Raw genomic sequence first — 12516 nt, 5'->3', positions numbered from 1 at the left:
GGTACAACAATAGATTACCCTCCTCTCTGCTGGGGTCTGGCAACAGAAGACCCTCATCTGCTGCTGATGTCCAGCAGCAGATGCCCATCCTCTGCTTTTGGTGTCCGGCAGCATAAGACACTCCTCTCCGTTGGACCCCATCAAAGAGGAATCAGCAGAGGACCATCCTCTCTACTGGGGTACAGCAGTAGAGGACCCTCCTCTCTGTTGAGGTCCATCCCCAGAGGATCCGCCTCTCTGCTGGGGTCCAGCAGAGAAGAAGCAGCAGAGGACTCTCTTCTATGCTGGAGCCCAGAGGAGGACCCTCATCTCTGCTGGCGTCCGGCAGGAGAGGACCATCCTCTTCTGCTGGGGTCCGGCAGCACAAGATCCTCCTCTCTGCTGCTGCCTGGCACCATAGGTTCCCCCTCACTGCTGTTTTCCTGCAGAGAGAAAGGAGCAGAGGACAATCCTCTTCTGTTGGACAATAAAGAAGGAAGCAGCAGGGGACCCTCCTGTTCTGCTGGGTCTGGCAACAGGGGACCCTCCTTCCTTCTGTGGTCCGGCAGCAGATGACACTCGTCCCTGCAGGGTCCGGCAGCAGAGGACACTCGTCCCTGCAGGGTCCGGCAGCAGAAAACTTCCCTCTTCTGCAGGGATCCGGCACCAGAGAACACCTCTCTGCTGGGGTCGGGCAGCAGAGGGTCCTACTCTACTGCTGGGGTCCGGAAAAATAGGGCCCTCCTCTCCGTTGGACCCCAGTGGAGTGGAATCAGCAGAGGACCGTCCTCTCTGCTTGAGTCCAGCAGTAGAGTACTCTCCTCTCTGCTGGGGTCCAGCACCAGAGGACTCTCCTCACTGCGGGTGTCCAGCATAGACGAAGCAACAGAGGACCCTCCTCTCTGCTGGGGTCCAGCAGAACAAGACCCTCTTCTTTACTGGGGTCTGACAGCAGATTACACTCCTGTATTGCTGGGGTACCGCTGCAGAGGACCCACTTCCCTGCTGGGGTCTGGCAGCAGTGGACACTCCACTTTGCCTTGCTTCTAGCAGCTTTGGACCCTCCTCTCCTGCTGAACCCCTGCAGAAGATGACCCTCCTCTGCTGCACGACCTCAGCAGAGAAGAAGTTCTAAAGGACCCTCGTTACCTCATGGACTTCAAAGAGAGGCCACAGCAGAGGACCCTCCTCTTCTGTTGTGATCGGGGAGCAGAGGACCCTCTTCTTCTGCTGGGGTCCGGCAACAGAGGTCCCTTTGCTCTGCTGGGTCCAGTAGCAGAGGACCCACTCACTGCTGGGGTCCGGAAGCAGTGGACCTCCTCTGCTGGACCCCAGCAGGGAGGAAGCAGCAGAGGACCTCCTCTCTTCTGTGATCCAGCACCAGAGGACACTTCTCTCTGCTCTGCCAAAACAAAGAGGAAGCAGCAGAGGACCCACCTCTCTGCCTGGGTTCGGCATCATATGTCGTTCCTCTCTGCTGGGTCTAGCACATGAGGACCCTCGTCTGTGCTAGGGTCCAGCGAGTAAAATGCTGCAGAGGACCCTTCTCTCTGCTGGAGTCCAGCAGCCAAGGACCCTCCTATCCTGCTGAACACCAAAGAGAGGAAGCAGGAGAGGACCTCTCTGCTGGGGTCAGGCTCCAGAAGACACTCCTTCCTGCTGGGGACAGGCAGCTGAGGACCCTGCTCTCTGCTGGGGTACAGCAGAAGAAGACCCCCCTCCGCTGCAGGTGTTCGGCATCAGAGTACCCTCCCCTCTGCTGGGGTGCGGCTGCAAAGGACCCTGTTCTCTGCTGTGTTCCTGCAGCAAAGGAGCCTCCTCTCTGCTGGGGTCCGACAGTAGTGGAATCTCTCTCTGCTGGGTTCCGGCACCAGAGGATCCTCCTCTGCTGCTGGGGTCCGGTACAACAGGACCATCCTCCCTGTTGTCGTCCGGCACCAGAGGACCGTCCTCTGCTCCTAGGGTCCTGCATCAGAGTACCCTCCTCTGCTGCTTGGAAAATCCTCTGCTGCAAAGGAAACTCCTCTCTGCATGGGTCCAGAAAGGAGCACACTCCTCTCTGCTGAGTTCCAGCATCAGAGGACCTTCTTCTCTGCTAGGATCCAGCACCAGAAGACCCTCCTCTCTGTTGGGTCCGACATCCAAGAATCCTCCTCTATGCTGGAGTCCAGCAGTAGAGGACCCTCTTTTCTGCTGGGGTCCTGCAGCACAGGACCCTCCTCTCTTTTTGGGTCTGCCAGCAGAGGACACTCCTTGCTGCTGGGGTCTGGCAGCAGAGGACCTTCATCCATGCTGGAGAGCCTTGGTGGAGCGTCCTGCACTGAGTGCTGATGGCCACGAGAGGGTGCCCAAAGCCGCCGTTCGTTCTTTCTTTTCTTTTTTTCTTTTCTTATTTACACATTTATTTTATTCCAAGTTCAGATATACAGAGAGGAGGAGAGACAGAGAGGAAGATCTTCCGTCCGATGAGTCACTCCCCAAGTGAGCCACAATGGCTGGTGCATGCCGATCCAAAGCCAGGAACCTGGAGCCTCTTCTAGATCTCCCATGTAGGTGCAAGTTTCCAAAGCTTTGGGCAGTCTCTACTGCTTTCCCAGGCCACAATCAGGGATCTGGTTGGGAAGTGAAGCAGCCGGGATTATAACCGGTGCCCATATGGGATCCCAGCGCGTTCAAGGCAAGGACGTTAGTTGCAAGGCTACGGCGCTGGGCCCCAAGCTGCCCTTTCTACCCCTGGTGGGCTCAGGCTTTCTGACCTCTAGACAGTCCAACCCGAGCCATCCTAGCATCAGGTGGGGGTCCCGGACAGTATTCTGGTACACGTGCTGTTGAAAGATCAGGGCTCCAAGGTCGAACAGCTCACATACCAAAGCCCGGGAGGGGTGCAGGACGTTTGGGGCCTAGCATCAGCCCAGGCATCTGTGATAGGAAGTGTCAGTGTGCCTTTAACAGCAGGGCACTTAAAGAACCCTGGGAGATGGACTCTCACATCAGCATGCCCACAGGCCCTCAGGGAGCTAGAGTCCAACACCAGCATCCTCAGAGCCCTCTGAGAGCTGGTGTTACACACCAGCCCACTGGGGTTGTACTGTGCCAGATGAGGTCCCGGGAAACCTTACCGCCACCCCATTTCCTTGCAGAGCACCCTGACATGCAGACTCCGGGAATTCTTTGGCAAGTGGAGCATTTCCCTGATGGGCTGCCAACAGGGCTTCATGGACCGTTTTTTTTTTTTATTACAAAGTCCGAGATACAGAGAGGAGGAGAGACAGAGAGGAAGATCTTCCGTCCAATGATTCACTCTCCAAGTGAGCCACAATGGCTGGTGCATGCCAATCCGAAGCTGGGAACTTGGAACCTCTTCCATGTGGGTGCAGGGTCCCAAAGCTTTGGGCCGTCCTCGACTGCTTTGCTATGCCACAAGCAGGGAGCTGGATGGGAAGTGGAGCAGCCGGGATTAGAACCAGTGCCCATATGGGATCCCGTTGCGTTCAAGGCAAGGACTTTGGCCACTAGGCAACGCTGATGGGCCCCGTCTTCATGTATTTTTGCATGTGTTGGGTGGTGGTTAGGGTGATACACTACTCGGCCTGCCTTGGCCTAGCTGAGTGGTGTCTGGGCATGTGGACCTCTAAGCCAGGAGCCAGGTGGATGGGCAAGTAGGCACCAGAGGTCACCAGCCATCTGCAATAGGAAGTCCCGGGCCCTAGCTGCTAAAGAAAGCATCCTGCAACATGCAGCCCTGCTCCCCAGCACATATGATGATGGCCGTGGAGCCACCAAGGCCCGCACAAGGTAGGGCTTTCAGGGCCTGTGCTTCCTGCACACAACAGGGTGCACAAAGCTGCCCTTCCTATCTCTAGCTAGCACTTGAGGGGTCAGCCATCACTGTCATGTGCTTTGGAGGCAGGAATTTGGCCTTACAGCCTCCAGACAGATGCTGCTGCCCTCTTGTTCACCAGGGAGTGCTTCCCTCTTCTCCATGGATCCTTCTGGATTCAAGACTCTTCCTCCTGCTGGTCAGCTGTGGACCGTCGGCCGCCGCTGATGTGCCATCTTCCACAAGACATCCCAACAGCTGACATCTGTTCTTCACAGAGGTCCTTCTCCCCAGGACAGGTAGAGTAGCAACATGCCTGGATCACTCATCTGTACTGGCTGTTCTCACAGTACGGAACTGCATAAGTTGTGCAAGCCAGGGGGACAGGCACCTTCAGCAGCCTGGTGAAGGAGCTGCTGAAGGGTCCAGCAAGGATTGGTGTGTTGTGTGGTGTGGTACAGGGAATTGTCCCAGTGGGTCAAGCCTCAGCCTGCCAGGTGGATGGCCTGTATGAGTGCTGCTTCAAATCCTGGCTGCTTCCCCTGCAGTCCAGCTCCCTGCCGATCCTCCTGGGAGAGCAGTGGAGGATGCTGCAGGGGCTTGTGCCCCTGTGCCCGTGTGCCCCTGTGCCCCTTTGGGAGATCTGGAGGGAGCTCCTGGTTCCTGGGCTTGTCCTGACCCAGCCACAGCTGGCTCTGGTGGTGGTCCTTGGGGATGTGAGCCAGCAGATGCAAGAAAGATTCTGTCTCTCCCTCTCTGTTCCTCTGTGCTTCCAAGAAAAGAGGACAGAGGGAGGCAGGAGGGAGGAAGGAAAAGACAGAAAGCTGCTGGCCTCCTGCGAGGGAGCATGCTGTGTGCTGTGCTGTGACTCTAGACTGCTTATAGCTGTCATTGCAGACCCCCAGGGTGTGCATATGGCTTCCGTCATCGGACTTGTGTGCAAGCTCTAAAAAGAGTGTCCTTGAGAGCAAATGCCTCTCTGAGCTGGGGTGCTTCCATTGATTTGGCAGGAGAGCCTTGGATGAGCATCCTGCAGTGAGTCCTGGTGGCCATGAGGGTACCCGATGCTGCCCTACCTTTTTTTTTTTAAAACAGATTTATGTATTTTATTCCAAAGTCAGATATACAGAGAGGAGAAGAGACAGAGAGAAAGATCTTCCGTCCGATGATTCACTCTCCAAATGAGCCGCAAGAGCTGGTCCCCTGGGGACCCACTCTGCTGGGGCCTCAGTAAGAGGGACCCTTGCCCCCCCCTCCATCCCCTCCCTATCTGCTGGGGCATCTGCAAGATGGTCCATCTCGTGAGCCCCTCTCCCTCGGTCTCAGCGAGATGGTCCTCGTCGGACCCCCATCTCTCTCTATCTGGGCTTCAGCTAGTGGGACCACCTCGGACCCATTCCTCGCTGCTGGGGCCCCAGTGAGAGGGTCCCCTCCGGAATCCCTCTGCTGGGGCCTCAGAGAGAGGGACCCCCAGTGCAACCTACACTCTCTGCTGGGGCCTCAGCGAGACAGATCCTCAGAGCACGACCCTCTCTCTGTGTTGGGGACTCAGCCAGAGGGTCCCCCTCAAGACCCTATTTTCTGGGGCCTCAGTGAGAGGGATCCCTGAGTCCCACACTCTCTCTGCTGGGTCCTCCACGAGAGTGTCCCCCTGGGAACCACCTATCCTGGGGATGCATGAGAGGGAAACCCTCGGGACCCCTTCTGTTGGTGAATCAGAAAGGGGGAGGCCTGGCGACCATTCTCTCTCTGCTGGGGCCTCAGCTAGAGGATCCCCCTTGGTAATCCCTCTGCTGGGGCCTCAGCGAAGGGGAACCCCAGCGACCCCCTCTGCTGGGGCCTCTGCTAGGGGGACACCCGGAGCCACCTAACCTCTCTGCTGGGTCCTAGGCGAAAAGGGACCACTCGGGACCCACTCTGCTGGAGCCTCAGCGAGAGTGTCTCCCTCGGGACCCCCTCTGTTGGGGCCTCAGTGAGGGGGAACCCCAGTGACCCCCTTTGCTTGGACCTCAGCTAGAGGGACACCCGGAGCCACCTAACCTCTCTGCTGGGGCCTAGGCGAGAAGGTACCACTCGGGACACTCTTTGCTGGAGCCTCAGCGAGATGGACCCCCGGAGCCCCCTTCCCTCTCTGTTGATGCCTCAGCAGGAGGGTCTCACTCGGGACCCTCTTTGCTGGAGCCTCAGCGAGAGTGTCCCCCTCGGACCCCTCCTTTCTCAATGCTGTGGCCTCAGTGAGAGGATTCCACTCAGGACGGGCTCTGCTGGGGCCTCAGCGAGATGGTCCCCCCAGACCCCCCTCTCTCTCTGCCTGGGCCTCAACGAGAGAGATCATCAGAGCCCGACCCTCTCTCTGTTGGGGACTCAGCCAGAGGGTCCGCTCAGGACCCCGTCTTCTGGGGCCTCAGGGAGAGGAACCTCTGAGTCCCACTACCTCTCTGCTGGGTCCTCTGCGAGGTGAACCCCAGAGCCCCACTCACTCGATGCCGGGGCCTCAGTTAGATGGACTCACAACCACCCCCTTTCTCTCTCTCTCTCTGATGGGGCCTCAGCGAGAGGGTTCCCTCGGGATCCCATCTGTTGGGGCCTCATCGAGAGGGACTCCCTTGAGACCCCCTCTGCTGGTGTTTCAGCGAGAGGGTCCCCCAGCGCCCCCCTCTGCTGCTGCGGCCTGAGCGAGGACTCCCAAGCACCCCTCCATCTCTGCTGGGGCCACAGCGAGAGAGTCCCCAGCGGGACACCCCCTCCCTCTCCGCTGGAACTTAAGAGAGAAGGTACCCCTCGGAACCCCCTCTGCTGGGATCAGCGAGAGGTTCCTTCTCAGACCCCCCTTTCTCTCTGCTGGGGCCTCAGCAAGAGGGTCACCCTGGGGAACCAGCGAGATGGACCCCCGAGCACCCCTCCATCTCTGCTGGAGCCTCAGCAGGAAGGCAACCCTCGGGACCCCCTCTCCTCAGGCCTCAGGAAGAGGGTCCCCCTCGGATACCCCCTCCATCTCTGCTGGGGCCTCATCGAGAGGAACTCCCTTGAGACACCCTCTACTGGGGCCTCAGCGAGAGGGTTTCCCAGCGCCCCCTCCCTCGCTGCTGGGGCCTCAGCGAGAGGGTCTCCATAGGGACCCCTCTGCTGGGGCCTCAGAGAGAGGGACAATTGACATCCCCCACCCCTCTCTTTGCTGGGGCCCAGAGAGAAGTTAGCACTTGGACCCCCCCCTTCTCTCTGCTGGGATCTCAGGGAGTGGGACCCTCGCCCCCTGTTTCTGCTGGGGCCTCAGTGAGGGACCCCCTAGGGACCCCCTCTGCTGGGGCCTCAGTGAGAGGAACCCCTGGCGACTCCTCCCTCACTGCTGGGTCTCAGCAAAAGAGACCACTCGGGACCCCCTGTACTGGGGCCTCAGCGAGATTGTCCACCTTGGGACCTCCTCTGCTGGGGCCACAGTGAGAGGGTCCCCCTCGGACCGCACATCTCTGTCTGCTGGGACCTCAGCGAGGGTGTCCCCCTTGGGACCCCCTCAGCTGGGACATCAGCAAGAAGAACCCTCACGCTGCTGGTGCCTCAGCGAGAGGGTCCCTCTCCGAACCCATTCTGCTGGGGCCTCAGCGAGAGGGACCCCCGTCCTCCTCTCTCTCTCTCTCTGTTTCTGCTGGGGCCTCAGCGAGAGGGTCCCCCTCGGGACTCCATTGCTAGGGACTCAGCAAGAGGGACCACCACAGCCCACCTACCTAGCTGCTGGGGCCTCAGTGAGTGTCACCCTGGGGAGCCCCTCTGCTGGGGCCTCTGTGAGAGTGTGTTCCTCGGACCCTCCCTCTCTCTGCTTGGGCTTCTGGCAGAGGGTCCCACTCGGGACAACCTCTGCTGGGGCCTCAGCGAGAGGGAACCTTTCTCTGCTGGGGCCTAAGCGAGAATGACCCTCCCAGCCAGAGACTCAATCTCTGCTTGGGCTTCTGGCAGAGGGTCCCTTTCGGGACCCCGCCTGCTGGGGCCTAAGCGAGAGGGACCCCCAGAGCACCCTCCCTCGCTGCTAGGGCCTCAGTGATACTGACCCCAGCTCCCCTCCATCTCTGCTGGGACCTCAGTGAGAGGGTCCCCCTCTTACGCCCCCTCCCTCTCTGCTGGAGCCTCAGCGAGACGTACCCTTCAGGGTCCCTCTGCTGGGCCTCAGGAAGAGGGTCCACCTTGGACACCGCCTCCGTCTCTGCTGGAGCCTCAATGAGAGGGTTACCCTCTGGAGCCCCTCTGCCTGGGCTTCAGCTAGAGGCACCCCCGGCAACCCGTCTCTGGCTGCTGGGGCCTCAGCAAGAGGGTCCTCCTCTGGAATCCCTCTGCTGGGGCCTCAGCGAGAGGGACCCCTGGTGCCACCTACCCTCTCTGCTGGGTCCTCAGCGAGAGGATACCCCTCAGGACCCCCTGTGCTGGGGCCTCAGTGAGATGCACCCCCGGAGTCCCCTCCTTAGCTGCTGGGGCCTCAGGGTGAGGGTCACCTTCAGACCCTCCCACCCTCACTGCTGGGGACTCAGCGAGAGGGCCCCACTCGGGACAACCTCTACTGGGGCCACAGCAAGATTGTCCCCCTCGGGACCCCGTCTGCTGGGGCCTCAGTTAGAGGGACCCTCCCAGCCAGAGCCTCTATCTCTACTGGGGCCTCTGAGAGAGGGTCCCTCTCGGGACCCCGTCTGCTGCGGCATAAGCGAGTGGGACTACCAGAGTCCCCCTCCCTAGCTGCTGGGGCCTCAGCGAGACGAACCCCCGAGCACCCCTCCATCTCTGCTGGGACCTCAGTGACAGCGTCCGCCTCGGACACGCCCTCCCTCTCTGCTGGAGCCTCAGCAGGAAGGTAACCCTTGGGACCCCATGTTCTCGGGCCTCAGGAAGAGGGTACCCCTCTCATATAACCCCTCTGTCTCTGTTGGAGCCTCAACAAGAGGGTCACACTCTGGAGCCCCTCTGCTGGGCCTCAGCGAAAGGGACCCCGGTGCTCCCCTCCCTCGCTGCTGGGGCCGCAGAGAGAGGGTCACCCTCGCAACCCCCTCTGCTGGGTCCAGAGAGAGAGGTTTTCCCTCGGGACCACCTCTGCTGGTGCCACAGTAAGATCGTCCACCTTGGGACCTCTCCTGCTGGGGCCTCAGCAAGAGGGTCCCCCTTGAGACCCACTCTGCTGGGGCTTCAGGGAGAAGGTCCCCCTCGGACCCTCCCTTCCTTGCTGCTCGGGCCTCAGCGAGAGGTTCCCCCTCGGGAACCAGTCTGCTCGGGCTTCAGGGAGAAAGACCATCAGCCGCCTCTCTCTCTCTCTCTCTCTCTCTCTCTCTCTCTCTCTCTCTCTCTCTCTACCTGCTGCGGCCTCAGTGAGAAGGTCCTGCTCAGGACCCACTCTGCTGGGGCCTCAGTGAGATGGACCCTTGGCCCCCCAATCCCCTCCCTATCTGCTGGGGCATCTGCAAGTTGGTCCATCTCGTGAGCCCCTCTGCCTGGGTCTCAGCGAGATGGTCCTCCTCAGACCCCCCTCTGTCTCTACCTGGGCTTCAGCTAGTGGGACCTCCGGCAACCCCTCCCTCGCTGCTGGGGTGTCAGCGAGAGAGACCCCCTCGGAACCCCACTGCTGGGGCCTCAGCGAGAGAGATCCTCAGAGCCCAAGCCTCTCTGTGTTGGGGACTCAGCCAGAGGGTCTTCCTCATGACCTCGTCTTCTGGGGCCTCAGTTAGAGAGACCCCTGAGTCCCACACTCTGTCTGCTGGGTCCTCCGCAAGAGGGTCCCACTGGGGAACACCTCTCCTGGGGCCTCAGCAAGAGAGACCCCCTTGGGACCCCCTCTGATGGGGACTCAGTGAGGGGGAACCCTGGCGACCCCTGCCTCTCTGCTGGGGCCTCAGCGAGAGGGTCCCCCTTGGGACCCCCTCTGCTGGGGCCTCAGCGAGGGTGAACCGCGGCGACCCCCTTTGCTTGGGCCCCAGCTAGAGGGACACCCGGAGCCACCTAACCTCTCTGCTGGGGCCTAGGCGAGAAGGTACGACTCGTGACCCCCTTTGCTGGGGCCTCAGCCAGATGGACCACCGGAACCCCCTTCCCTCTCTGTTGATGCCTCAGCAGGAGGGTCCCACTCGGGACCCCCTCTGCTGGAGCCTCAGTGAGAGTGTCCCCCTCGAACCCTTCCTATCTCAATGCTGTGGCCTCAGTGAGAGGATTCCACTCAGGACCCGCTCTGCTGCCACCTCAGCGAGAGGGTCCTCCCAGATCCCCATCTCTCTCTCTGCCTGGGCCTCATCGAGAGAGATCATCAGAGCCCGACCCTCTCTCTGTTGGGGACTCAGCCAGAGGGTCCGCTCAGGACCCCGTCTTCTGGGGCCTCAGTGAGAGGAACCCCTGAGTCTCACTACCTCTATGCTGGGTCCTCTGCGAGAGTGTCCCCCTGGGCACCACCTCTCCTGGGGCCTCAGCGAGAGAGGGACCACCTAGGGCTCCCTCTGCTGGGGCATCAGCAAGAGGTTCCCCCTTGGACCACTCTCCCTCTCTGCTGGGGCCTCAGCTAGAGGGTCCCTCTTGGGACCCCCTCTGCTCTTGCCTCAGCGAGAGTCCCCCTCGGACCTCCCCTCTCTCTGTGCTGTGTCCTCAGTGAGAGGGTCCCACTCAGGAACCCCTCTGCTGGGTCCTCAGCCCGAGGGTCCCCCTCGGAATCCCTCTCCATCTCTGCTGGGGCCTCTGTGAGAGGTTCCCCCTCAGGCAGGTATATTAGGCCTTTATATGTTATGTAAGTATGTTAGTATTTGTGAAGCACCCCTCTCTTTATCTTGTCTTTCTGCTATGAGCACCAGGTTCCAACATTTCCTGCCAGTTTCCATTTTAACCAGACTATCAGACTGTCTGATGTGTGACCCCAGCTGTTGGGGGTCTGGCCCTCCCTTTATAAATAGCATAATCTCTGCCCGTGCTTTTGCTTATCATTCCCCTGTTATTACCACAGGGAAAATACCCACCTTCTCTACGTGGCAGCTTTGTGGGGTTTGGACATGACTGGCAAGCACCCCGTTTTCCCTTCTTTAGGAATGCAATGATTCCTGTGGAATCTATTAGTTCCATCATTCCTCTGAACTTGAGGACTCGCTCACGTCTGTGAACCTCAGCTCCTTGAATTTGAAGCTTGTGTCTGCCTGTGTTATCCCCATGTTTCTCTCTCACATACAGAAAACACCTCTGAAGTAAATGACACCACGTTCCAGTGCACCCTGACAGCGTGCTGGAATGGCAATTGCAATTCTGCTGTTCTTCAGCCCCTTCCCTGAATCCTGCCTGTGTCTGTTGGGACTGACGGAGAGGCCTCTGTTGGCCTGATAAAGAATAAAAGAGACTGGCATAATGGCGACCACCATAGTCAGTACATCAGCAGCCGCCACCACCAGTTACCTTGGTGACAATGAACAAGGTCGCGGTACAGACTGCCAGAGTTATGGAACAATAGGACTTTACTGATGCACATGAGTGGGTGGGCACCCTTGTGTTGTAACTGCTGGTTGATCTGTTGGCAGAGGAACAGCACAGGCTGTGAGATTGGGTCTAGGCCTCTTGTACCCCATCGTATGCCTTTTTGTGTGCAACACCTATGCAAGTGCAAAATGCTTCCCAAGCCCTGGAACTGCTGTCTGCTCGTTGCTACCGAGCTAAAGATACTCCTATGGTCAGGGCCTCTTGTTCCCCATCATATGCTTTATGTATGTTTCACCTGTGTAGTGCTATGTTTTCCCAAGCCCAGGAACTGCTGTCTGCTCGTTGCTACCGAGCTAAAGACACTCCTATGTCAGGGCCTCTTGTTCCCCATCATATGTTTTATGTATGTTTCACCTGTGTACTGCTATGTTTTCCCAAGCCCGGGAACTGCTGTCTGCTCATTGCTACCAAGTTAAAAACACTCCTAGCCATGGAACTGGGTTACCTGCCTCCCTGAGTATGGTTTGTGCATCTGCAGCAGGCAATGCTTGAATGGCAGCCAGTGACAGGTAAGATGGACCAGGCACTGAACAACCTAAGACAGGGTCTCTGTCATGTTACAGAGATTCCCGATGAAGGGTAAAGCTGATAACCTGAGAGTCTACAACCTAAGACAGGCACATTCAAGTCAGCTTTAAAACAAAAATGCGGTCCTGTTGTGGGCAAAGGAGATGATTAGCACTCGTTAAGCTGAGCACTAGGGGAACGGGTTTGGGGCTAAAAGCACCTGGTCTAATTGGGCTCAGCTGCATGCAATGTTCTGTAGATGAGGGTGTGGGCGAAAGAGCAAACAAGGAGAGGGGAAAGAGCAAAATGGGGAGACTTCAGAGACTTCCACCATCTCTGTTCTCCATGTCGGAGACTCATGCACAGACCTTCGCCGTGTCCACAAACTGGTTCTGCTAGAGGAAACACATTTTCCCTTCTTCAGGGCATCATAGGAAACATTTGTAAGATGAGGCATCTCGGTCGTGTGTATTGGAGGCAGGAATTTAGCCCCACAGCCTCCTACCACCAGCCACTGCCCTCTTGTTCACCAAGGAATGCTTCACCCTCCTCCAGGGGCATGCTGGAATCAAGACTCTTTCTGCTGCAGACCACTTGTGGACCATCAGCTGCCACTGATGTGCCACCTGAACCAAGAAACCACAACAGCTGACATGTATTCTCCACAGAGGCTTTCTCACCAGGAGAGGTAGAGTAGCAGCATGCCTGGATGCCTTGTTGGTGCCCGCTGCTCT

Source organism: Ochotona princeps, chromosome 2, assembly GCF_030435755.1.
Source record: "Ochotona princeps isolate mOchPri1 chromosome 2, mOchPri1.hap1, whole genome shotgun sequence".
Lineage (NCBI taxonomy): Eukaryota > Metazoa > Chordata > Mammalia > Lagomorpha > Ochotonidae > Ochotona > Ochotona princeps.
Note: the sequence above shows the minus strand (reverse complement) of the source record.